The sequence below is a fragment of the Salvelinus fontinalis genome, chromosome 25, assembly GCF_029448725.1.
Source record: "Salvelinus fontinalis isolate EN_2023a chromosome 25, ASM2944872v1, whole genome shotgun sequence".
NCBI lineage: Eukaryota > Metazoa > Chordata > Actinopteri > Salmoniformes > Salmonidae > Salvelinus > Salvelinus fontinalis.
In genome coordinates this window covers 4,222,728-4,249,846 of record NC_074689.1, presented here as the reverse complement: position 1 = coordinate 4,249,846, position 27,119 = coordinate 4,222,728, and the positions used below count along the sequence as shown (strand labels likewise).

Genomic DNA, 27,119 nt, shown 5'->3' with positions numbered 1-27,119 from the left:
GGCTACGCTGTGCTTTAGGACCATGTGGACGCCTCCAAGCGGTCGGGTAGGCTGTTTGGAGTGTTTAACCAACTGAGGAAAAAAAAATAATGATAGCTATGTCCCCCCCACTTCGAATAACAAAGTTGCACCCCTGCTTTATACTGTATATAATGTATATTTAACACAATTGTCTGGAAAGCCTCAGTTTAGAATGGCATACAGTAATAGTAGCTGCTGTTGTTAACAGCAAAAGAAAAAACAGCATGAGGCATTATCTTGTTTGGTCATTACATTTTATATCACAACCCCAATTTATGAACAACTCCATCACAGTTCATGTCTACACCCTCAGACATACTTGATGTTCCCCATATGGCACCCTATTACTATATAGTTCACAACTTTTGAACAGAGACCTTTTTGCACTGGTCAAGGTCCAGCCAATCAGAATTCGTTTTTTCCCTACAAAAGGTCTTTATTACAGACCGAAATACTCCTCAGTTTCATCAGCTGCCCGGTTGGTGTGTCTCACACGATCGGGCAGGTGTAGAAGCTGGACGTGGATGTCCTGAGATGGCGTGGTTACACATAGTTTGCGTATGTGAGGCCGGTTGGAAGTACTGCCAAATTCTCTAAAACGACATTGGAGGTGGCTTATGGTAGAGAAAGGAACATTCAATTATCTGACCACAACTCTGGTGGACATTCTTGCAGTCAGACTGAAAAGAAAGCTCTGCTGTTGGGAAAGCTTTATGTAGTGCCTAACTGTTTAAAGAATACATTCATTGCCTTATAACGGTGACAAACGGTATTCACAATGTTGTATTGTGTTGTGTAATGGCGTTGTTGGCATGCATCAAAACTTTGTAAAAGTTTTTACCCCACCACAATGTAATTTTCCCTGGTAAATACGTGATCCAGTGGCCTAATGGATAAGGCATCAGCCTCCGGAGCTGGGGATTGTGGGTTCAAGTCCCACCTGGGTCTATTGAAAACACCTGTGCATTAGATCAAAGAACAGATGGTAATTGGTTCTTTCTAAGATCAGCTTGCATGATTTTGTTAGCTTAAATTCCAAATTCCCTGATGCAAAGAGTGAATTCCAAATGAATGAGGCATTAGTCAATAGTAGGAGAAAAAAAAGTGACAATTGTTACCCCTCTTCCAGATCATGACTAGACTGCACCCCTGTACTTCACAAAAACAGTTTTCTATTTTTTGTCTAAGCAAATTTAGAGCACCTCAAACTGTTGTAAATCAAAGCTTTATTAGTCATAAATAAATAAAAACATCTTCATAATATTCCAATGACTCCAATAGATCTAGAGAATCAGTGCTGTGTGCGAGTCAGTACTCCTTTTTCTGTCAAATGTACTGTGACAAACATGATTGTGAAACTACACATTATAATAAATGTTGATTCATATTTGTATGATGATAACAGTAGAACAGGTTTGTCTACTTGGAGCCTGCTGCTAGTGGCTGTTTTCTTTTAGCTGTTAGTACATTGTTGTTGTTCTTGAGGCTGGCCAGTGAGGCAGCGTAGTCCACTAGTTTTCCAACACTCCACTTGGAACAGAAGAACATGGGCAGGCTGGAGTCTTTGCCCTCTTTGGGAAGGAAGACATTGAAATAGGTCCTCTCTGTCTGGAAAACAAATTAATAAGATGTAGACTTATATTTAAAATATAATAAAAATCAAACCCCCCCAAAAGACCCTGATTCTTTAAACTAGGGGAGTTCATGTCTCCCCCCCTCATTCTGAAATTACATTTTTGTCCCCCCTAGTTTTATCATTGGAAATTGATGCAAAATGAGGCTACGCTGTGCTTTAGGACCATGTGGACGCCTCCAAGCGGTCGGGTAGGCTGTTTGGAGTGTTTAACCAACTGAGGGAAAAAAAATAATGATAGCTATGTCCCCCCCACTTCGAATAACAAAGTTGCACCCCTGCTTTATACTGTATATAATGTATATTTAACACAATTGTCTGGAAAGCCTCAGTTTAGAATGGCATACAGTACTAGTAGCTGCTGTTGTTAACAGCAAAAGAAAAAACAGCATGAGGCATTATCTTGTTGGGTCATTACATTATATATCACAACCCCAATTTATGAACAACTCCATCACAGTTCATGTCTACACCCTCAGACATACTTGATGTTCCCCATATGGCACCCTATTACTATATAGTTCACAACTTTTGAACAGAGACCTTTTTTGCACTGGTCAAGGTCCAGCCAATCAGAATGAGTTTTTCCCTACAAAAGGTCTTTATTACAGACAGAAATACTCCTCAGTTTCATCAGCTGCCCGGTTGGTGTGTCTCACACGATACCGAAAGGGGAAGAAGCTGGACGTGGATGTCCTGAGATGGCGTGGTTACACGTAGTTTGCGTATGTGAGGCCGGTTGGAAGTACTGCCAAAGTCTCTAAAACGACATTGGAGGTGGCTTATGGTAGAGAAAGGAACATTCAATTCTCTGACCACAGCTCTGGTGGACATTCTTGCAGTCAGACTGAAAAGAAAGCTCTGCTGTTGGGAAAGCTTTATGTAGTGCCTAACTGTTTAAAGAATACAATCATTGCCTTATAACGGTGACAAACGTTACTCACAATGTTGTATTGTGTTGTGTAATGGCTTTGTTGGCATGCATCAAAACTTTGTAAAAGTTTTACCCCATCACGATGTAATTTTCCCAGGTAAAAATATGATCTAGTGGCCTAATGGATAAGGCATCAGCCTCTGGTGCTGGGGATTGTGGGTTCAAGTCCCACCTGGGTCTATTGAAAGCAGCTGTGCATTAGATTAAAGAACAGATGGTAATTGGTTCTTTCTAAGATCTGCTTGCATGAATTTGTTAGCTTTAATTACTAAATTCCCAATTCCCTGATGCAATGAGTGAATTCCAAATGAATGAGGCATTAGTCAATAGTAGGAGAAAAAAAAGTGACAATTGTTACCCCTCTTCCAGATCATGACTAGACTGCACCCCTGTACTTCACAAAAACAGTTTTCTATTTATTGTCTAAGCAAATTTAGAGCACCTCAAACTGTTGTAAATCAAAGCTTTATTAGTCAGAAATAAATAAAAACATCTTCATAATATTCCAATGACTCCAATAGATCTAGAGAATCAGTGCTGTGTGCGAGTCAGGACTCCTTTTTCTGTCAAATGTACTGTGACAAACATGATTGTGAAACTACACATTATAATAAATGTTGATTTGAATGTTGATTCATATTTGTATGATGATAACAGTAGAACAGGTTTGTCTACTTGGAGCCTGCTGCTAGTGGCTGTTTTCTTTTAGCTGTTAGTACATTGTTGTTGTTCTTGAGGCTGGCCAGTGAGGCAGCGTAGTCCACTAGTTTTCCAACACTCCACTTGGAACAGAAGAACATGGGCAGGCTGGAGTCTTTGCCCTCTTTGGGAAGGAAGACATTGAAATAGGTCCTCTCTGTCTGGAAAACAAATTAATAAGATGTAGACTTATATTTAAAATATAATAAAAATCAAACCCCCCCAAAAGACCCTGATTCTTTAAACTAGGGGAGTTCATGTCTCCCCCCCTCATTCTGAAATTACATTTTTGTCCCCCCTAGTTTTATCATTGGAAATTGATGCAAAATGAGGCTACGCTGTGCTTTAGGACCATGTGGACGCCTCCAAGCGGTCGGGTAGGCTGTTTGGAGTGTTTAACCAACTGAGGGAAAAAAAATAATGATAGCTATGTCCCCCCCACTTCGAATAACAAAGTTGCACCCCTGCTTTATACTGTATATAATGTATATTTAACACAATTGTCTGGAAAGCCTCAGTTTAGAATGGCATACAGTACTAGTAGCTGCTGTTGTTAACAGCAAAAGAAAAAACAGCATGAGGCATTATCTTGTTGGGTCATTACATTATATATCACAACCCCAATTTATGAACAACTCCATCACAGTTCATGTCTACACCCTCAGACATACTTGATGTTCCCCATATGGCACCCTATTACTATATAGTTCACAACTTTTGAACAGAGACCTTTTTTGCACTGGTCAAGGTCCAGCCAATCAGAATGAGTTTTTCCCTACAAAAGGTCTTTATTACAGACAGAAATACTCCTCAGTTTCATCAGCTGCCCGGTTGGTGTGTCTCACACGATACCGAAAGGGGAAGAAGCTGGACGTGGATGTCCTGAGATGGCGTGGTTACACGTAGTTTGCGTATGTGAGGCCGGTTGGAAGTACTGCCAAAGTCTCTAAAACGACATTGGAGGTGGCTTATGGTAGAGAAAGGAACATTCAATTCTCTGACCACAGCTCTGGTGGACATTCTTGCAGTCAGACTGAAAAGAAAGCTCTGCTGTTGGGAAAGCTTTATGTAGTGCCTAACTGTTTAAAGAATACAATCATTGCCTTATAACGGTGACAAACGTTACTCACAATGTTGTATTGTGTTGTGTAATGGCTTTGTTGGCATGCATCAAAACTTTGTAAAAGTTTTACCCCATCACGATGTAATTTTCCCAGGTAAAAATATGATCTAGTGGCCTAATGGATAAGGCATCAGCCTCTGGTGCTGGGGATTGTGGGTTCAAGTCCCACCTGGGTCTATTGAAAGCAGCTGTGCATTAGATTAAAGAACAGATGGTAATTGGTTCTTTCTAAGATCTGCTTGCATGAATTTGTTAGCTTTAATTACTAAATTCCCAATTCCCTGATGCAATGAGTGAATTCCAAATGAATGAGGCATTAGTCAATAGTAGGAGAAAAAAAAGTGACAATTGTTACCCCTCTTCCAGATCATGACTAGACTGCACCCCTGTACTTCACAAAAACAGTTTTCTATTTATTGTCTAAGCAAATTTAGAGCACCTCAAACTGTTGTAAATCAAAGCTTTATTAGTCAGAAATAAATAAAAACATCTTCATAATATTCCAATGACTCCAATAGATCTAGAGAATCAGTGCTGTGTGCGAGTCAGGACTCCTTTTTCTGTCAAATGTACTGTGACAAACATGATTGTGAAACTACACATTATAATAAATGTTGATTTGAATGTTGATTCATATTTGTATGATGATAACAGTAGAACAGGTTTGTCTACTTGGAGCCTGCTGCTAGTGGCTGTTTTCTTTTAGCTGTTAGTACATTGTTGTTGTTCTTGAGGCTGGCCAGTGAGGCAGCGTAGTCCACTAGTTTTCCAACACTCCACTTGGAACAGAAGAACATGGGCAGGCTGGAGTCTTTGCCCTCTTTGGGAAGGAAGACATTGAAATAGGTCCTCTCTGTCTGGAAAACAAATTAATAAGATGTAGACTTATATTTAAAATATAATAAAAATCAAACCCCCCCAAAAGACCCTGATTCTTTAAACTAGGGGAGTTCATGTCTCCCCCCCTCATTCTGAAATTACATTTTTGTCCCCCCTAGTTTTATCATTGGAAATTGATGCAAAACGAGGCTACGCTGTGCTTTAGGACCATGTGGACGCCTCCAAGCGGTCGGGTAGGCTGTTTGGAGTGTTTAACCAACTGAGGAAAAAAAAATAATGATAGCTATGTCCCCCCCACTTCGAATAACAAAGTTGCACCCCTGCTTTATACTGTATATAATGTATATTTAACACAATTGTCTGGAAAGCCTCAGTTTAGAATGGCATACAGTACTAGTAGCTGCTGTTGTTAACAGCAAAAGAAAAAACAGCATGAGGCATTATCTTGTTGGGTCATTACATTATATATCACAACCCCAATTTATGAACAACTCCATCACAGTTCATGTCTACACCCTCAGACATACTTGATGTTCCCCATATGGCACCCTATTACTATATAGTTCACAACTTTTGAACAGAGACCTTTTTTGCACTGGTCAAGGTCCAGCCAATCAGAATGAGTTTTTCCCTACAAAAGGTCTTTATTACAGACAGAAATACTCCTCAGTTTCATCAGCTGCCCGGTTGGTGTGTCTCACACGATACCGAAAGGGGAAGAAGCTGGACGTGGATGTCCTGGGATGGCGTGGTTACACGTAGTTTGCGTATGTGAGGCCGGTTGGAAGTACTGCCAAAGTCTCTAAAACGACATTGGAGGTGGCTTATGGTAGAGAAAGGAACATTCAATTCTCTGACCACAGCTCTGGTGGACATTCTTGCAGTCAGACTGAAAAGAAAGCTCTGCTGTTGGGAAAGCTTTATGTAGTGCCTAACTGTTTAAAGAATACAATCATTGCCTTATAACGGTGACAAACGTTACTCACAATGTTGTATTGTGTTGTGTAATGGCTTTGTTGGCATGCATCAAAACTTTGTAAAAGTTTTACCCCATCACGATGTAATTTTCCCAGGTAAAAATATGATCTAGTGGCCTAATGGATAAGGCATCAGCCTCTGGTGCTGGGGATTGTGGGTTCAAGTCCCACCTGGGTCTATTGAAAGCAGCTGTGCATTAGATTAAAGAACAGATGGTAATTGGTTCTTTCTAAGATCTGCTTGCATGAATTTGTTAGCTTTAATTACTAAATTCTCAATTCCCTGATGCAATGAGTGAATTCCAAATGAATGAGGCATTAGTCAATAGTAGGAGAAAAAGAAGTGACAAGAAAAGTGACAATTGTAACCCCTCTTCCAGTTCATGACTAGACTGCACCCCTGTACTTCACAAAGCAATCTACTATTTATTGTCTAAGCAAATTTAGAGCACGTCAAACTGTTGTAAATCAAAGCTTTATTAGTCATAAATAAATAAAAACATCTTCATAATATTCCAATGACTCCAATAGATCTAGAGAATCATTGCTGTGTACGAGTCAGGACTCATTTTTCTGTAAAATGTACTGTGACAAACATGATTGTGAAACTACACATTATAATAAATGTTGATTTGAATGTTGATTCATATTTGTATGATGATAACAGTAGAATAGGTTTGTCTACTTGGAGCCTGCTGCTAGTGGCTGTTTTCTTTTAGCTGTTAGTACATTGTTGTTGTTCTTGAGGCTGGCCAGTGAGGCAGCGTAGTCCACTAGTTTTCCAACACTCCACTTGGAACAGAAGAACATGGACAGGCTGGAGTCTTTGCCCTCTTTGGGAAGGAAGACATTGAAATAGGTCCTCTCTGTCTGGAAAACAAATTAATAAGATGTAGACTTATATTTAAAATATAATTGAATCCAAGATGGCGTAGCAGTCAGATGTCCCTTGTCCTCGACCTGTCCCGTGTGTATATATTTTATATATTTTTCTTCGCATTTCTTTTTATATATATTTTTTCTTCTTAAAAACTCAACTTCAAAACACTCTCCTGCAACCCACCTCACCAAATGTGGTGCGGATCTGTTTTTTTTCCTCAAAGGTATTATTCACCTCGTATCCGAAATCAACAACAGAAGCTAGCCAGAAGTTAGCAAGCTCACAAGCTAACGTTAGTAGTTCAGCTAACCACAGCTAGCGCTCATCAGCTATCCTTTAGCTCGGAAAACTATTGCCAGTTTTGTACAACGCGACTCAGACCAGAGCATACCAGACCTTTTTTCTCTCCATATCCCCGGATTTTTACGTTAACCTGTCTAGGATCAGCGTGGCGCTAGCGGCACACCCCCCCCCCCCCCACTGAAAAACCAGTGCCGCGAAATTCAAAAAAAATATTTTTTTAAAATATTTAACTTTCACACATTAAAGTCCAATACAGCTAATGAAAGACACAGATCTTGTGAATCCAGTCAACATTTCCGATTTTTAAAATGTTTTACAGGGAAGACACAATATGTAAAGATGTACATATATTACCTAAAAACACATTAGCATAATCCACCATCTTTTATTTGTCCACCAACACCAGTAGCCATCACCAATTCGGCTAAACTAAGATATTTATAGCCCCTAACCAACAAAAAAACTCATTAGATGACAGTCTGATAACATATTTATGGTATGGGATAGGTTTTGTTAGAAAAAAGTGCATATTTCAGGTAGATGGCATAGTTTACAATTGCACCCACCATCACAAATGGACTAGAATAATTACAATGAGCAACGTGTTTACCTAACTACTAATCATCAAACATTTCGTAAAAATACACAGCATACACGAATCGAAAGACACAGATCCTGTGAATACAGACAATATTTCAGATTTTCTAAGTGTCTTACAGCGAAAACACAATAAATCGTTATATTAGCTTAGCACATAGCAATTAGCAGCCCAGCATTGATTCTAGCCAAAGTGAGCGATAAAAGTCAACATCGCCAAAAGATATTAATTTTTTCACTAACCTTCTCAGAATTCTTCCGATGACACTCCTGTAACATCACATTACAACATGCATATACAGTTTGATCGAAAATGTTTATATTTAGCCACCAAAATCATGGTTAGACAATGTGAAATGTAGACAAGCTGGTAAAGAAAACGTCCTTGCGCCACTTAGACAGTGATCTACTCTTATACATAAATACTCATAAACGTGACTAAAAAATATAGGGTGGACAGGGATTGATAGACAATTTAATTCTTAATACAATTGCGTTATTACATTTTTTAATTTATCCTTACTTTTCAATACAGTTTGCGCCAAGCGAAGCTACGTCAAAAAACATGGCGTCCTAAGCCACTAAAATGTTTCGACAGAAACACGATTTATCATAATAAAAATGTCCTACCTTGAGCTGTTCTTCCATCAGTATCTTGGGCAAAGGATCCTTTCTTGGGAGAAATCGTCTTTTGGTGGAAAGCTGTCCTCTTGCCATGTGGAAATGTCAACTACGTTCGGGATGAACTGAAAAGCGTGCCCAACTTTTCACATCGTTGCAAAAATAAATGTCCCAAAATCGCACTAAACGGATATAAATTGCTATAAAACGCTTTAAATTAACTACTTTATGATGTTTGTAACTCCTATAACGAGTGAAAAGATGACCGGAGAAATATAACAGGCTAAACTAACGCTTGGAACAGGAGAGGGTCGGTGTCTTCCACGCGCGTTACGCAGCTCCAAAAGAATGACTAGCTTCAGAGTTTTTTCATTTGTAGGGCCTGTGAACGCGCAATCGAGCCCGTTGGAATCGTCATCACGTAAAGGCATCCAGGGGAAGACGTAAGAAGTGTCCGTATAGTCATAGCAACGACAGTGCCCTTTTAACTGACTTCAGAAAAGTGCCCAACATTTCTCAAATCTGACTCCATGTCAGGGAAATTGCTGTAGAATGGGCTCTGTTCCACTTAGAGACAAAATTTCAACTCCTATAGAAACTATAGACTGTTTTCTATCCAATAATAATAATAATATGCATATTGTACGATCAAGGATTTTGTGGGAAGCCGTTTAAAAAATTAGCCACATTAGCATAAATAGTCTAAACAGCGCCCCCATCCCCAACAGGTTAAGCTCTGGACATTTACACCTGGATCTTGCAGCTAACCAGCTGCTATCCGAGTGACTATTGGCTAACATCAATTCCGGAGCAAACACCAATTATCCCGGAGCTAGCCAGCTGAAGAGTTCCATCAGCCACTCCTGGGCTACAATCACCTATCCGGACCCGTTTACTGCCGATGCGGAGCCCCACCGGGCCTTCACGACTGGGATACCGACGTTATCTGCCCGAGGGAGTTATTCAACTGGCCCCTCCATCGCGACGTAACCTAAACGCCCATATGCTAACTGCGGCACGCTAATCGTTAGCTGTCTTGAGCATATCGGCTGCTATCTGAACAGACAACCTCTCTTTCACCACCGCCATCCGGCTTGGATTCTCTGTCGACACGACCACGTCTGGTCTGCAGACGAATAGCCCATCCGCTGTGCCCTCAACCGGCCTCCGTCTGAGCAGACCCCCTCCGTCTGAGCAGACCTCCCCCCGGGCTACTAACTTTAAACGCCGCGGGCTAGTTTAGTGGAGGCCTCACTGTCCCATCTACGGCTGCCCCCTGGACACTATGATCACTTGGCTACATAGCTGATGCCTGCTTGACTGTCCATTAATTCACGGTACTCCATTCCGTTTATTTGTGTTTTATCTGTCGGCTCTGTGCTTTAACTCAGGATCTGTGTGTAGTTAATCCGACCCTCTCTGCCCAGCCGTCGCCATTTTTACCTACTGTTGCTGTGTTAGCTGACTAGCTGCTGTTATATCACCTGTTGTTTTAGCTAGCTCTCCCAATCAAGACCTGCAATCACTTTACGCCTTACTGCATGTCTCCCTCAAATATCAATATGCCTTGCATACTGTTGTTCAGGCTAGTTATCATTGTTTTGGTTTGCAATGGACCCCGTAGTTCCACTCTCCGTACCTCTGATACCTCCTTTGTCCCACCCCCCACACATGCGGTGACCTCACCCATTGAGACCAGCATGTCCAGAGATACAACCTCTCTTATCATCACCCAGTGCCTGGGCTTGCCTCCGCTGTACCCGTGCCCACCATACCCTGGTCTGCACATTATGCCCAGAATCTATTCTACCACGCCCATAAATCTGCTCCTTTTATTCCTTGTCCCCAACGCTCTAGGCGACCAGTTTTGATAGCCTTTAGCCGCACCCTCATCCTGCTACTCCTCTGTTCCTCGGGTGATGTGGAGGTAAACCCAGGCCCTGCATGTCCCCAGTCACCCTCATTTGTTGACTTCTGTGATCGAAAAAGCCTTGGCCTCATGCATGTCAACATCAGAAGCCTCCTCCCTAAGTTTGCCTTACTCACCGCTTTAGCACACTCTGCCAACCCTGATGTCCTCGCCGTGTCCGAATCCTGGCTTAGGAAGGCCACCAAAAATTCTGAGATTTGCATACCCAACTATAACACTTTCCGTCGAGATAGAACTGCCAAAGGGGGAGGAGTTGCAATCTACTGCAGAGATAGCCTGCAAAGTTCTGTCATACTTTCCAGGTCTATGCCCAAACAGTTCGAACTTCTAATTTTAAAAATTAATCTCTCCAGAAATAAGTCTCTCACTGTTGCCGCCTGCTACCGACCCCCCTCTGCTCCCAGCTGTGCCCTGGACACCATCTGTTAATTGATCGCTCCCCATCTAGCTTCAGAGTTTGTTCTGTTAGGTGACCTAAACTGGGATATGCTTAACACCCCGGCAGTCCTACAATCTAAGCTTGATGCCCTCAATCTCACACAAATCATCAAGGAACCCACCAGGTACAACCCTAAATCCGTAAACATGGGCACCCTAATAGACATTATCCTGACCAACTTGCCCTCCAAATACACCTCTGCTGTCTTCAATCAAGATCTCAGCGATCACTGCCTCATTGCCTGTATCCGCCACGGGTCCGCGGCCAAACGACCACCCCTCATCACTGTCAAACGCTCCCTAAAACACTTCTGCGAGCAGGCCTTTCTAATCGACCTGGCCCGGGTACCCTGGAAGGATATTGACCTCATCCCGTCAGTTGAGGATGCCTGGTCATTCTTTAAAAGTTACTTCCTCACCATATTAGACAAGCATGCTCCGTTCAAAAAATGCAGAACCAAGAACAGATATAGCCCTTGGTTCACTCCAGACCTGACTGCCCTCGACCAGCACAAAAACATCCTGTGACGAACTGCAATAGCATCGAAGAGCCCCCGCGATATGCAACTGTTCAGGGAAGTCAGGAACCAATACACGCAGTCAGTCAGGAAAGCAAAGGCCAGCTTTTTCAAGCAGAAATTTGCATCCTGTAGCTCTAACTCCAAAAAGTTCTGGGATACTGTAAAGTCCATGGAAAACAAGAGCACCTCCTCCCAGCTGCCCACTTCACTGAGGCTAGGTAACACGGTCACCACTGATAAGTCCATGATAATCGAAAACTTCAACAAACATTTCTCAATGGCTGGCCATGCCTTCCTCCTGGCGACTCCAACCTTGGCCAACAGCCCCTACCCCCCCGCTGCTACTCGCCCAAGCCTCCCCAGCTTCTCCTTTACCCATATCCAGATAGCAGATGTTCTGAAAGAGCTGGAAAACCTGGACCCATACAAATCAGCTGGGCTTGACAATCTGGACCCTCTATTTCTGAAACTGTCCGCCGCCATTGTCGCACCCCCTATTACCAGCCTGTTCAACCTCTCCTTCGTATCATCTGAGATCCCCAAGGATTGGAAAGCTGCCGCGGTCATCCCCCTCTTCAAAGGGGGAGACACCCTGGACCCAAACTGTTACAGACCTATATCCATCCTGCCCTGCCTTTCTAAGGTCTTCGAAAGCCAAGTCAACAAACAGATCACTGACCATCTCGAATCCCACCGTACCTTCTCCGCTGTGCAATCCGGTTTCCGAGCCGGTCACGGGTGCACCTCAGCCACGCTCAAGGTACTAAACGATGTCATAACCGCCATCGATAAAAGACATTACTGTGCAGCCGTCTTCATCGACCTGGCCAAGGCTTTCGACTCTGTCAATCACCATATTCTTATCGGCAGACTCAGTAGCCTCGGTTTTTCTAATGACTGCCTTGCCTGGTTCACCAACTACTTTGCAGACAGAGTTCAGTGTGTCAAATCGGAGGGCATGTTGTCCGGTCCTCTGGCAGTCTCTATGGGGGTACCACAGGGTTCAATTCTCGGGCCGACTCTTTTCTCTGTATACATCAATGATGTTGCTCTTGCTGCGGGCGATTCCCTGATCCACCTCTATGCAGACGACACCATTCTGTACACTTCCGGCCCTTCCTTGGACACTGTGCTATCTAACCTCCAAACGAGCTTCAATGCCATACAACACTCCTTCCGTGGCCTCCAACTGCTCTTAAACGCTAGTAAAACCAAATGCATGCTTTTCAACCGTTCGCTGCCTGCACCCTCACGCCCGACTAGCATCACCACCCTGGACGGTTCCGACCTAGAATATGTGGACATCTATAAGTACCTAGGTGTCTGGCTAGACTGCAAACTCTCCTTCCAGACTCATATCAAACATCTCCAATCCAAAATCAAATCTAGAGTCGGCTTTCTATTCCGCAACAAAGCCTCCTTCACTCACGCCGCCAAACTTACCCTAGTAAAACTGACTATCCTACCGATCCTCGACTTCGGCGATGTCATCTACAAAATAGCTTCCAATACTCTACTCAGCAAACTGGATGCAGTCTATCACAGTGCCATCCGTTTTGTTACTAAAGCACCTTATACGACCCACCACTGCGACCTGTATGCCCTAGTCGGCTGGCCCTCGCTACATGTTCGTCGTCAGACCCACTGGCTCCAGGTCATCTACAAGGCTATGCTAGGTAAAGTGTCGCCTTATCTCAGTTCACTGGTCACGATGGCTACACCCACCCGTAGCACGCGCTCCAGCAGGTGTATCTCACTGATCATCCCTAAAGCCAAAACCTCATTTGGACGCCTTTCCTTCCAGTTCTCTGCTGCCTGCGACTGGAACGAATTGCAAAAATCTCTGAAGTTGGAGACTTTTATCTCCCTCAACAACTTTAAAAATCTGCTATCCGAGCAGCTAACCGATCGCTGCAGCTGTACATAGTCCATTTGTAAACTACCCACCCAATTTACCTACCTCACCCCCCATACTGCTTTTATTTATTTACTTTTCTGCTCTTTTGCACACCAGTATCTCTTCTTGCACATGATCATCTGATGATTTATCACTCCAGTGTTAATCTGCTAAATTGAAATTACTCGATTTATTGCCTACCTCATGCCTTTTGCACACATTGTATATAGATTCTCTTTTTTCTACCATGTTATTGACTTGTTTATTGTTTACTCCATGTGTAACTCTGTGTTGTTGTCTGTTCACACTGCTATGCTTTATCTTGGCCAGGTCGCAGTTGCAAATGAGAACTTGTTCTCAACTAGCCTACCTGGTTAAATAAAGGTGAAATAAAATAAAAAATAATAAAAAATAATAAAAATCAAAACCCCCCAAAAGACCCTGATTCTTTAAACTAGGGGAGTTCATGTCTCCCCCCCCCTCATTCTGAAATTACATTTTTGTCCCCCCTAGTTTTATCATTGGAAATTCATGCAAAACGAGGCTACGCTGTGCTTTAGGACCATGTGGACGCCTCCAAGCGGTCGGGTAGGCTGTTTGGAGTGTTTAACCAACTGAGGAAAAAAAAAGAATGATAGCTATGTCCCCCCCACTTCGAATAACAAAGTTGCACCCCTGCTTTATACTGTATATAATGTATATTTAACACAATTGTCTGGAAAGCCTCAGTGTAGAATGGCATACAGTAATAGTAGCTGCTGTTGTTAACAGCAAAGGAAAAAACAGCATGAGGCATTATCTTGTTGGGTCATTACATTTTATTTCACAACCCCAATTTATGAACAACTCCATCAAAGTTCATGTCTACACCCTCAGACATACTTGATGTTCCCCATATGGCACCCTATTACTATATAGTTCACAACTTTTGAACAGAGACCTTTTTTGCACTGGCCAAGGTCCAGCCAATCAGAATGAGTTTTTCCCTACAAAAGGTCTTTATTACAGACAGAAATACTCCTCAGTTTCATCAGCTGCCCGGTTGGTGTGTCTCACACGATCCCGAAAGGGGAAGAAGCTGGACGTGTATGTCCTGGGATGGCGTGGTTACACGTAGTCTGCGTATGTGAGGCCGGTTGGAAGTACTGCCAAATTCTCTAAAACGACATTGGAGGTGGCTTATGGTAGAGAAAGGAACATTCAATTCTCTGACCACAGCTCTGGTGGACATTCTTGCAGTCAGACTGAAAAGAAAGCTCTGCTGTTGGGAAAGCTTTATGTAGTGCCTAACTGTTTAAAGAATACATTTATTGCCTTATAACGGTGACAAACGGTACACACAATGTTGTATTGTGTTATGTAATGGCTTTGTTGGCATGCATCAAAACTTTGTAAAAGTTTTTACCCCACCACCATGTAATTTTCCCTGGTAAATACGTGATCCAGTGGCCTAATGGATAAGGCATCAGCCTCCGGAGCTGGGGATTGTGGGTTCAAGTCCCACCTGGGTTAATTAAAGCAGGTGTGCATTAGATCAAAGAACAGATGGGAATTGGTAATTCTAAGATCTGCTTGCATGAATTTGTTAGCTTTAATTACTAAATTCCCTGATGCAAAGAGTGAATTCCAAATGAATGAGGCATTAGTTAATAGTAGGAGAAAAAAAAGTGACAATCGTTACCCCTCTTTCAGATCATGATTAGACTGCAGCCCTGTACTTCACAAAAACAGTCTTCTATTTATTGTCTAAGCAAATTTAGAGCACGTCAAACTGTTGTAAATCAAAGCTTTATTAGTCATAAATAAATAAAAACATCTTCATAATATTCCAATGACTCCAATAGATCTAGAGAATCAGTGCTGTGTGCGAGTCAGGACTCCTTTTTCTGTCAAATGTACTGTGACAAACATGGTTGTAAAACTACACATTATAATAAATGTTGATTTGAATGTTGATTGATATTTGTATGATGATAACAGTAGAACAGGTTTGTCTACTTGGAGCCTGCTGCTAGTGGCTGTTTTCTTTTAGCTGTTAGTACATTGTTGTTGTTCTTGAGGCTGGCCAGTGAGGCAGCGTAGTCCACTAGTTTTCCAACACTCCACTTGGAACAGAAGAACATGGGCAGGCTGGAGTCTTTGCCCTCTTTGGGAAGGAAGACATTGAAATAGGTCCTCTCTGTCTGGAAAACAAAATTAATAAGATTTAGACTTATATTTAAAATATAATAAAAATCAAACCCCCCCAAAAGACCCTGATTCTTTAAACTAGGGGAGTTCATGTCCCCCCCCCCTCATTCTGAAATTAAATTTTTGTCCCCCCCTAGTTTTATCATTGGAAATTGATGCAAAACGAGGCTACGCTGTGCTTTAGGACCATGTGGACTGCTCCAAGCGGTCGGGTAGGCTGTTTGGAGTGTTTATCCAACTGAGGGGAAAAAAATAATGATAGCTATGTCACCCCCACTTCGAATAACAAAGTTGCACCCCTGCTTTATACTGTATATAATGTATATTTAACACAATTGTCTGGAAAGCCTCAGTTTAGAATGGCATACAGTAATAGTAGCTGCTGTTGTTAACAGCAAAAGAAAAAACAGCATGAGGCATTATCTTGTTGGGTCATTACATTTTATATCACAACCCCAATTTATGAACAACTCCATGACAGTTCATGTCTACACCCTCAGACATACTTGATGTTCCCCATATGGCACCCTATTACTATATAGTTCACAACTTTTGAACAGAGACCTTTTGTCACTGGTCAAGTTCCAGCCAATCAGAATGAGTTTTTCCCTACAAAAGGTCTTTATTACAGACAGAAATACTCCTCAGTTTCATCAGCTGCCCGGTTGGTGTGTCTCACACGATCCCGCAGGTGAAGAAGCTGGACGTGGATGTCCTGGAATGGCGTGGTTACACGTAGTCTGCCTATGTGAGGCCGGTTGGAAGTACTGCCAAATTCTCTAAAACGACATTGGAGGTGGCTTATGGTAGAGAAAGGAACATTCAATTATCTGACCACAGCTCTGGTGGACATTCTTGCAGTCAGACTGAAAAGAAAGCTCTGCTGTTGGGAAAGCTTTATGTAGTGCCTAACTGTTTAAAGAATACATTCATTGCCTTATAACGGTGACAAACAGTACTCACAATGTTGTATTGTGTTGTGTAATGGCTTTGTTGGCATGCATCAAAACTTTGTAAAAGTTTTTACCCCACCACCATGTAATTTTCCCTGGTAAATACGTGATCCAGTGGCCTAATGGATAAGGCATCAGCCTCCGGAGCTGGGGATTGTGGGTTCAAGTCCCACCTGGGTCTATTGAAAGCAGCTGTGCATTAGATCAAAGAACATATGGTAATTGGTTCTTTCTAAGATCTGCTTGCATGAATTTGTTAGCTTTAATTACTAAATTCCCAATTCCCTGATGCAAAGAGTGAATTCCAAATGAATGAGGCATTAGTCAATAGTAGGAGAAAAAGAAGCGACAAGATATGTGACAATTGTTACCCCTCTTCCAGATCATGACTAGACTGCAGCCCTGTACTTCACAAAAACAGTCTTCTATTTATTGTCTAAGCAAATTTAGAGCACGTCAAACTGTTGTAAATCAAAGCTTTATTAGTCATAAATAAATAAAAACATCTTCATAATATTCCAATGACTCCAATAGATCTAGAGAATCAGTGCTGTGTGCGAGTCAGGACTCCTTTTTCTGTCAAATGTACTGTGACAAACATGGTTGTAAAACTACACGTTATAATAAATGTTGATTTGAATGTTGATTCATATTTGTATGATGATAACAGTAGAACAGGTTAGTCTACTTGGAGCCTGCTGCTAGTGGCTGTTTTCTTTTAGCTGTTAGTACATTGTTGTTGTTCTTGAGGCTGGCCAGTGAGGCAGCGTAGTCCACTAGTTTTCCAACACTCCACTTGGAACAGAAGAACATGGGCAGGCTGGAGTCTTTGCCCTCTTTGGGAAGGAAGACATTGAAATAGGTCCTCTCTGTCTGGAAAACAAAATTAATAAGATGTAGACTTGTATATCAAATATAATCAAATGCAAAACCCCCAAAAAGACACTGATTATTTAAACCAGGGGAGTTCATGTCTCCCCCCTTCATTCTGAAATTACATTTTTGTCCCCCCTAGTTTTATTATTGGAATGAATGTGATACAAAACGAGGCTACGGTGTGCTTTAGGACCATGCGGATGCCTCCAAGAGGTCGGGTAGGCTGTTTGGAGTGTTTATCCAACTGGGGAAAAAATGGAAAAATAATAGTTTTGTCCCCCCCACTTCGAAAAACAAAGTTGCACCCCTGCTTTATACTGTACAGTCATGGCCAAACGTTTTGAGAATGACACAAATATAAATTTTCACAAAGTTTGCTGCTTTAGTGTCTTTAGATATTTTTGTCAGATGTTACTATGGAATACTGAAGTATAAATACAAGCATTTCATAAGTGTCAAAGGCTTTTATTGACAATTACATGAAGTTGATGCAAAGAGTCAATATTTGCAGTGTTGACACTTCTTTTTCAAGACCTCTGCAATCCGCCCTGACATGCTGTCAATTAACTTCTGGGCCACATCCTGACTGATGGCAGCCCATTCTTGCATAATCAATGCTTGGAGATTGTCAGAATTTGTGGGGTTTTGTTTGTCCACCCGCCCCTTGAGGATTGACCACAAGTTCTCAATGAGATTAAGGTCTGGGGAGTTTCCTGGCCATGGACCATCGATGTTTTGTTCTCCGAGCCACTTACTTATCACTTTTGCCTTATGACAAGGTGCTCCATCATGCTGGAAAAGGCATTGTTCGTCACCAAACTGTTCCTGTATGGTTGGGAGAAGTTGCTCTCGGAGCATGTGTTGGTACCATTCTTTATTCATGGCTGTGTTCTTAGGCAAAATTGTGAGTGAGCCCACTCCCTTGGCTGAGAACCAATCCCACACATGAATGGTCTCAGGATGCTCTACTGTTGGCATGACACAGGACTGATGGTAGCGCTCACCTTGTCTTCTCCGGACAAGCTTTTTGCCGGATGCCCCAAACAATCGGAAAGGGGATTCATCAGAGAAAATGACTTTACCCCAGTCCTCAGCAGTCCAGTCCCTGTACCTTTTGCAGAATATCAGTCTGTCCCTGATGTTTTTCCTGGATAGAAGTGGCTTCTTTGCTGCCCTTCTTGACACCAGGCCATCCTCCAAAGTCTTTGCCTCACTGTGCGTGCAGATGCACTCACACCTGCCTGCTGCCATTCCTAAGCAAGCTCTGTACTGGTGCTGCCCCGATCCCGGAGCTGAATCAACTTTAGGAGACGTCCTGGCACTTGCTGGACTTTCTTGGGCGCCCTGAAGCCTTCTTCACAACAATTGAATCGCTCTCCTTGAAGTTCTTGATGATCCAATAAATGGTTGATTTAGGTGCAATCTTACTGGCAGCAATATCCTTGCCTGTGAAGCCCTTTTTGTGCAAAGCAATGATGACGGCACGTGTTTCCTTGCAGGCAACCATAGTTGACAGAGGATGAACAATGATTCCAAGCACCACCCTCCTTTTGAAGCTTCCAGTCTGTTATTCGAACTCAATCAGCATGACAGAGTGATCTCCAGCCTTGTCCTCATCAACACTCACACCTGTGTTAATGAGAGAATCACTGACATGATGTCAGCTGTTCCTTCTGTGGTAGGGCTGAAATGCAGTGGAAATGTTTTTTGGGGGATTCAGTTCATTTGCATGGCAAAGAGGGACTTTGCAATTAATTGCAATTCATGTGATCACTCTTCATAACATTCTGTAGTATATGCAAATTGCCATCATACAAACTGAGGCAGCAGACTTTGTGAAAATTTATATTTGTGTCATTCTCAAAACTTTTGGCCACAACTGTATATAATGTATTTTCAACACTGGTCAAGGTCCAGCCAATCAGAATTAGTTTTTCCCTACAAAAGGTCTTTATTACAGACAGAAATACTCCTCAGTTTCATCAGCTGCCCGGTTGGTGTGTCTCACACGATCCCGCAGGTGAAGAAGCTGGACGTGGATGTCCTGGGATGGCATGGTTACACGTAGTCTGCCTATGTGAGGCCGGTTGGAAGTACTGCCAAATTCTCTAAAACGACATTGGAGGTGGCTTATGGTAGAGAAAGGAACATTCAATTCTCTGACCACAGCTCTGGTGGACATTCTTGCAGTCAGACTGAAAAGAAAGCTCTGCTGTTGGGAAAGCTTTATGTAGTGCCTAACTGTTTAAAGAATACATTCATTGCCTTATAACGGTGACAAACGGTACTCACAATGTTGTATTGTGTTGTGTAATTGCTTTGTTGGCATGCATCAAAACTTTGTAAAAGTTTTTACCCCACCACGATGTAATTTTCACAAATAAATATGTGATCCAGTGGCCTAATGGATAAGGCATCAGCCTCCGGAGCTGGGGATTGTGGGTTCAAGTCCCACCTGGGTCTATTGAAAGCAGCTGTGCATTAGATCAAAGAACAGATGGGATTTGGTACTTTCTAAGATCTGCTTGCATGAATTTGTTAGCTTTAATTTCCAAATTCCCTTATGCAAAGAGTGAATTCCAAATGAATGAGGCATTAGTCAATAGTAGGAGAAAAAGAAGTGACAAGATATGTGACAATTGTTAACCCTCTTCCAGATCATGACTAGACTGCAGCCCTGTACTTCACAAAAACAGTCTTCTATTTATTGTCTAAGCAAATTTAGAGCACGTCAAACTGTTGTAAATCAAAGCTTTATTAGTCATAAATAAATAAAAACATCTTCATAATATTCCAATGACTCCAATAGATCTAGAGAATCAGTGCTGTGTGCGAGTCAGGACTCCTTTTTCTGTCAAATGTATTGTGACAAACATGGTTGTAACACTACACGTTATAATAAATGTTGATTGATATTTGTATGATGATAACAGTAGAACAGGTTTGTCTACTTGGAGCCTGCTGCTAGTGGCTGTTTTCTTTTAGCTGTTAGTACATTGTTGTTGTTCTTGAGGCTGGCCAGTGAGGCAGCGTAGTCCACTAGTTTTCCAACACTCCACTTGGAACAGAAGAACATGGGCAGGCTGGAGTCTTTGCCCTCTTTGGGAAGAAAGACATTGAAATAGGTCCTCTCTGTCTGGAAAACAAAATTAATAAGATGTAGACTTATATTTAAAATATAATACAAATCAAACCCCCCCAAAAGACCCTGATTCTTTAAACTAGGGGAGTTCATGCCCCCCCCCCCCTCATCCAAGATGGCGTAGCAGTCAGATGTCCATTGTCCTCGTCTTGTCCCGTGTATATATATTTTTCTTCGCATATCTTTTTTATATATACATTATTTTCTTCTTAAAAACTCAACTTCAAAACACTCTCCTGCAACCCACCTCACCAAATGTGGTGCGGATCTGTTTTTTTCTTCCTCAAAAGTATTATTCACCTCGTATCCGAAATCTACAACAGAAGCTAACAAGCTAACCAGAAGTTAGCCAGCTCACAAGCTAACGTTAGTAGCTAACGTTAATAGTTCAGCTAACCACAGCTAGCGCTCATCAGCTATCCTTTAGCTCGGAAAACTATTGCCAGTTTTGTACAACGCGACTCAGACCAGAGCATACCAGACCTTTTTTCTCTCCATATCCCCTGGACATTTACACCTGGATCTTGCAGCTAACTAGCTGCTATCCGAGTGACTACCGGCTAACATCAATTCCGGAGCAAACACCAATTATCCCGGAGCTAGCCAGCTGAAGAGTGCCATCAGCCACTCCTGGGCTACAATCACCTATCCGGACCCGTTTTACTGCCGATGCGGAGCCCCACCGGGCCTTCACGACTGGGATACCGACGTTATCTGCCCGAGGGAGTATTTCAACCGGCCCCTCCATCGCGACGTAACCTGAACGTCCATATACTAACTGCGGCCCGCTAATCGTTAGCTGTCTTGAGCATATCGGCTGCTATCTGAACAGGTCTATCGAACAATCTTCTTAGGCCACTATAACTATTTTGACAACTGGATTGGTCCCCTCTACCACACGGAACCCCACTAATCTACCGACGGAATTGCACGGCGTGGCTAAAAACAGACCTCCATCTTCTGCTAGCTTGCGACCCATGACTAGCTGTCTGAGTCACGAAGCTAGCACCAGTTAGCAAACACAATTCTACAACTCACAACCTCTCTTTCACCACCGCCATCCGGCTTGGATTCTCTGTCGACACGACCACGTCTGGTCTGCAGACAAATACCCCATCCGCTGTGCCCTCAACCGGCCTCCGTCTGAGCAGACCCCCTCCGTCTGAGCAGACCACCCCCCCGGGCTACTAACTTTAAACACCGCGGGCTAGCTTAGTGGAGGCCTCACTACTTCATCTACGGCTGGCCCCTGGACACTATGATCACTTGGCTACATAGCTTATGCCTGCTTGACTGTCCATTAATTCACGGTACTCCATTCTGTTTATTTGTGTTTTATCTGTCGGCTCTGTGCCTTAACTCAGGATCTGTGTGTAGTTAATCCGACCCTCTCTGCCCAGTCGTCGCCATTTTTACCTTCTGTTGCTGTGTTAGCCGACTAGCTGCTGTTATCTGACCTGCTGTTTTAGCTAGCTCTCCCAATCATGACCTGCAATCACTTTATGCCTTATTGTATGTCTCTCTCAAATATCAATATGCCTTGCATACTGTTGTTCAGGCTAGTTATCATTGTTTTGGTTTGCAATGGACCCCGTAGTTCCACTCTCCGTACCTCTGATACCTCCTTTGTCCCACCCCCACACATGCGGTGACCTCACCCATTGAGACCAGCATGTCCAGAGATACAACCTCTCTTATCATCACCCAGTGCCTGGGCTTGCCTCCGCTGTACCCGTGCCCCATCATATCCTGGTCTGCACATTATGCCCAGAATCTATTCTACCACGCCCATAAATCTGCTCCTTTTATTCCTTGTCCCCAACGCTCTAGGCGACCAGTTTTGATAGCCTTTAGCCGCACCCTCATCCTACTGCTCCTCTGTTCCTCGGGTGATGTGGAGGTAAACCCAGGCCCTGCATGTCCCCAGTCACCCTCATTTGTTGACTTCTGTGATCGAAAAAGCCTTGGCCTCATGCATGTCAACATCAGAAGCCTCCTGCCTAAGTTTGCCTTACTCACCGCTTTAGCACACTCTGCCAACCCTGATGTCCTTGCCGTGTCTGAATCCTGGCTTAGGAAGGCCACCAAAAACTCTGAGATTTCCATACCCAACTATAACACTTTCCGTCAAGATAGAACTGCCAAAGGGGGAGGAGTTGCAATCTACTGCAGAGATAGCCTGCAAAGTTCTGTCATACTTTCCAAGTCTATGCCCAAACAGTTTGAACTTCTAATTTTAAAAATTAATCTCTCCAGAAATAAGTCTCTCACTGTTGCCGCCTGCTACCGACCCCCCTCAGCTCCCAGCTGTGCCCTGGACACCATCTGTGAATTGATCGCTCCCCATCTAGCTTCAGAGTTTGTTCTGTTAGGTGACCTAAACTGGGATATGCTTAACACCCCGGCAGTCCTACAATCTAAGCTTGATGCCCTCAATCTCACACAAATCATCAAGGAACCCACCAGGTACAACCCCAAATCCGTAAACATGGGCACCCTAATAGACATTATCCTGACCAACTTGCCCTCCAAATACACCTCTGCTGTCTTCAATCAAGATCTCAGCGATCACTGCCTCATTGCCTGTATCCGCCACGGGTCCACGGTCAAACGACCACCCCTCATCACTGTCAAACGCTCCCTGAAACACTTCTGCGAGCAGGCCTTTCTAATCGACCTGGCCCGGGTACCCTGGAAGGATATTGACCTCATCCCGTCAGTTGAGGATGCCTGGTCATTCTTTAAAAGTTACTTCCTCACCATATTAGACAAGCATGCTCCGTTCAAAAAATGCAGAACCAAGAACAGATATAGCCCTTGGTTCACTCCAGACCTGACTGCCCTCGACCAGCACAAAAACATCCTGTGGCGAACTGCGATAGCATCGAAGAGCCCCCGTGATATGCAACTGTTCAGGGAAGTCAGGAACCAATACACGCAGTCAGTCAGGAAAGCAAAGGCCAGCTTTTTCAAGCAGAAATTTGCATCCTGTAACTCTAACTCCAAAAAGTTCTGGGATACTGTAAAGTCCATGGAAAACAAGAGCACCTCCTCCCAGCTGCCCACTGCACTGAGGCTAGATAACACGGTCACCACTGATAAGTCCGTGATAATCGAAAACTTCAACAAACATTTCTCAATGGCTGGCCATGCCTTCCTCCTGGCGACTCCAACCTTGGCCAGCAGCCCCGCCCGGCCCGCTGCTACTCGCCCAAGCGTCCCCAGCTTCTCCTTTACCCATATCCAGATAGCAGATGTTCTGAAAGAGCTGGAAAACCTGGACCCATACAAATCAGCTGGGCTTGACAATCTGGACCCCCTATTTCTGAAACTGTCCGCCGCCATTGTCGCACCCCCTATTACTAGCCTGTTCAACCTCTCCTTCGTATCATCTGAGATCCCCAAGGATTGGAAAGCTGCCGCTGTCATTCCCCTCTTCAAAGGGGGAGACACCCTGGACCCAAACTGTTACAGACCTATATCCATCCTGCCCTGCCTAGCTAAGGTCTTCGAAAGCCAAGTCAACAAACAGATCACTGACCATCTCGAATCCCACCGTACCTTCTCCGCTGTGCAATCCGGTTTCCGAGCCGGTCACGGGGCACCTCAACCACGCTCAAGGTACTAAACGATATCATAACCGCCATCGATAAAAGACATTACTGTGCAGCCGTCTTCATCGACCTGGCCAAGGCTTTCGACTCTGTCAATCACCATATTCTTATCGGCAGACTCAATAGCCTCGGTTTTTCTAATGACTGCCTTGCCTGGTTCACCAACTACTTTGCAGACAGAGTTCAGTGTGTCAAATCGGAGGGCATGTTGTCCGGTCCTCTGGCAGTCTCTATGGGGGTACCACAGGGTTCAATTCTCGGGCCGACTCTTTTCTCTGTATACATCAATGATGTTGCTCTTGCTGCGGGCGATTCCCTGATCCACCTCTACGCAGACGACACCATTCTGTATACTTCCGGCCCTTCCCTGGACATTGTGCTATCTAACCTCCAAATGAGCTTCAATGCCATACAACACTCCTTCCGTGGCCTCCAACTGCTCTTAAATGCTAGTAAAACCAAATGCATGCTTTTCAACCGTTCGCTGCCTGCACCCGCACGCCCGACTAGCATCACCACCCTGGACGGTTCCGACCTAGAATATGTGGACATCTATAAGTACCTAGGTGTCTGGCTAGACTGCAAACTCTCCTTCCAGACTCATATCAAACATCTCCAATCCAAAATCAAATCTAGAGTCGGCTTTCTATTCCGGAACAAAGCCTCATTCACTCACGCCGCCAAACTTACCCTAGTAAAACTGACTATCCTACCGATCCTCGACTTCGGCGATGTCATCTACAAAATAGCTTCCAATACTCTACTTAGCAAACTGGATGCAGTTTATCACAGTGCCATCCGTTTTGTTACTAAAGCACCTTATACGACCCACCACTGCAACCTGTATGCCCTAGTCGGCTGGCCCTCGCTACATGTTCGTCGTCAGACCCACTGGCTCCAGGTCATCTACAAGGCTATGCTAGGTAAAGTGCCGCCTTATCTCAGTTCACTGGTCACGATGGCTACACCCACCCGTAGCACGCGCTCCAGCAGGTGTATCTCACTGATCATCCCTAAAGCCAAAACCTCATTTGGACGCCTTTCCTTCCAGTTCTCTGCTGCCTGCGACTGGAACGAATTGCAAAAATCTCTGAAGTTGGAGACTTTTATCTCCCTCAACAACTTTAAAAATCTGCTATCCGAGCAGCTAACCGATCGCTGCAGCTGTACATAGTCCATCTGTAAACTACCCACCCAATTTACCTACCTCACCCCCATACTGCTTTTATTTATTTACTTTTCTGCTCTTTTGCACACCAGTATCTCTTCTTGCACATGATCATCTGATGATTTATCACTCCAGTGTTAATCTGCTAAATTGTAATTATTCGATTTATTGCCTACCTCATGCCTTTTGCACACATTGTATATAGATTCTCTTTTTCCTACCATGTTATTGACTTGTTTATTGTTTACTCCATGTGTAACTCTGTGTTGTTGTCTGTTCACACTGCTATGCTTTATCTTGGCCAGGTCGCAGTTGCAAATGAGAACTTGTTCTCAACTAGCCTACCTGGTTAAATAAAGGTGAAATAAAAAAATAACAAAAAAATTCTGAAAATAAATTTTTGTCCCCCCTAGTTTTATCATTGTAAATTGATGCAAAACGAGGCTACGCTGTGCTTTAGGACCATGTGGACGCCTCCAAGCGGTCGGGTAGGCTGTTTGGAGTGTTTATCCAACTGAGGAAAAAAAAATAATGATAGCTATGTCCCCCCCACTTCGAATAACAAAGTTGCACCCCTGCTTTATACTGTATATAATGTATATTTAACACAATTGTCTGGAAAGCCTCAGTGTAGAATGGCATACAGTAATAGTAGCTGCTGTTGTTAACAGCAAAGGAAAAAATAGCATGAGGCATTATCTTGTTGGGTCATTACATTTTATTTCACAACCCCAATTTATGAACAACTCCATCACAGTTCATGTCTACACCCTCAGACATACTTGATGTTCCGCATATGGCACCCTATTACTATATAGTTCACAACTTTTGAACAGAGACCTTTTTGCTCTGGTCAAGGTCCAGCCAATCAGAATGAGTTTTTCCCTAGAAAAGGTCTTTGTTACAGACAGAAATACTCCTCAGTTTCATCAGCTGCCCGGTTGGTGTGTCTCACACGATCCCGAAAGGGGAAGAAGCTGGACGTGGATGTCCTGGGATGGCGTGGTTACACGTAGTCTGCGTATGTGAGGCCGGTTGGAAGTACTGCCAAATTCTCTAAAACGACATTGGAGGTGGCTTATGGTAGAGAAAGGAACATTCAATTCTCTGACCACAGCTCTGGTGGACATTCTTGCAGTCAGACTGAAAAGAAAGCTCTGCTGTTGGGACAGCTTTATGTAGTGCCTAACTGTTTAAAGAATACATTCATTGCCTTATAACGGTGACAAACGGTACTCACAATGTTGTATTGTGTTGTGTAATGGCTTTGTTGGCATGCATCAAAACTTTGTAAAAGTTTTTACCCCACCACAATGTAATTTTCCCCGTTAAAAATGTGATCCAGTGGCCTAATGGATAAGGCATCAGCTTCCGGAGCTGGGGATTGTGGGTTCAAGTCCCACCTGGGTCTATTGAAAGCAGCTGTGCATTAGATCAAAGAACAGATGGTAATTGGTTCTTTCTAAGATCAGCTTGCTTTGTTAGATTTAATTACTAAATTCCCTGATGCAAAGAGTGAATTCCAAATGAATGAGGCATTAGTCAATAGTAGGAGAAAAAAAAGTGACAATTGTTACCCCTCTTCCAGATCATGACTAGACTGCAGCCCTGTACTTCACAAAAACAGTCTTCTATTTATTGTCTAAGCAAATTTAGAGCACGTCAAACTGTTGTAAATCAAAGCTTTATTAGTCATAAATAAATAAAAACATCTTCATAATATTCCAATGACTCCAATAGATCTAGAGAATCAGTGCTGTGT

At 43.2% G+C, this 27,119-nt stretch overlaps 5 non-coding genes across 5 annotated transcripts; all 5 read left to right on the top strand.

Moving 5' to 3' along the window:
- The first annotated feature begins 896 nt into the window (after positions 1–896).
- Positions 897–969, top strand: trnar-ccg (transfer RNA arginine (anticodon CCG)). The gene has a single exon. It is a non-coding gene; the product is annotated as a tRNA-Arg (tRNA).
- A 13,884-nt stretch (positions 970–14,853) lies between these two features.
- trnar-ccg (transfer RNA arginine (anticodon CCG)) lies at positions 14,854–14,926 on the top strand. The gene has a single exon. It is a non-coding gene; the product is annotated as a tRNA-Arg (tRNA).
- A 1,739-nt stretch (positions 14,927–16,665) lies between these two features.
- Positions 16,666–16,738, top strand: trnar-ccg (transfer RNA arginine (anticodon CCG)). The gene has a single exon. It is a non-coding gene; the product is annotated as a tRNA-Arg (tRNA).
- Positions 16,739–19,823: 3,085 nt separating this feature from the next.
- trnar-ccg (transfer RNA arginine (anticodon CCG)) lies at positions 19,824–19,896 on the top strand. The gene has a single exon. It is a non-coding gene; the product is annotated as a tRNA-Arg (tRNA).
- Positions 19,897–26,695: 6,799 nt separating this feature from the next.
- trnar-ccg (transfer RNA arginine (anticodon CCG)) lies at positions 26,696–26,768 on the top strand. Its single transcript has one exon. It is a non-coding gene; the product is annotated as a tRNA-Arg (tRNA).
- The last annotated feature ends 351 nt before the right edge of the window (positions 26,769–27,119 follow it).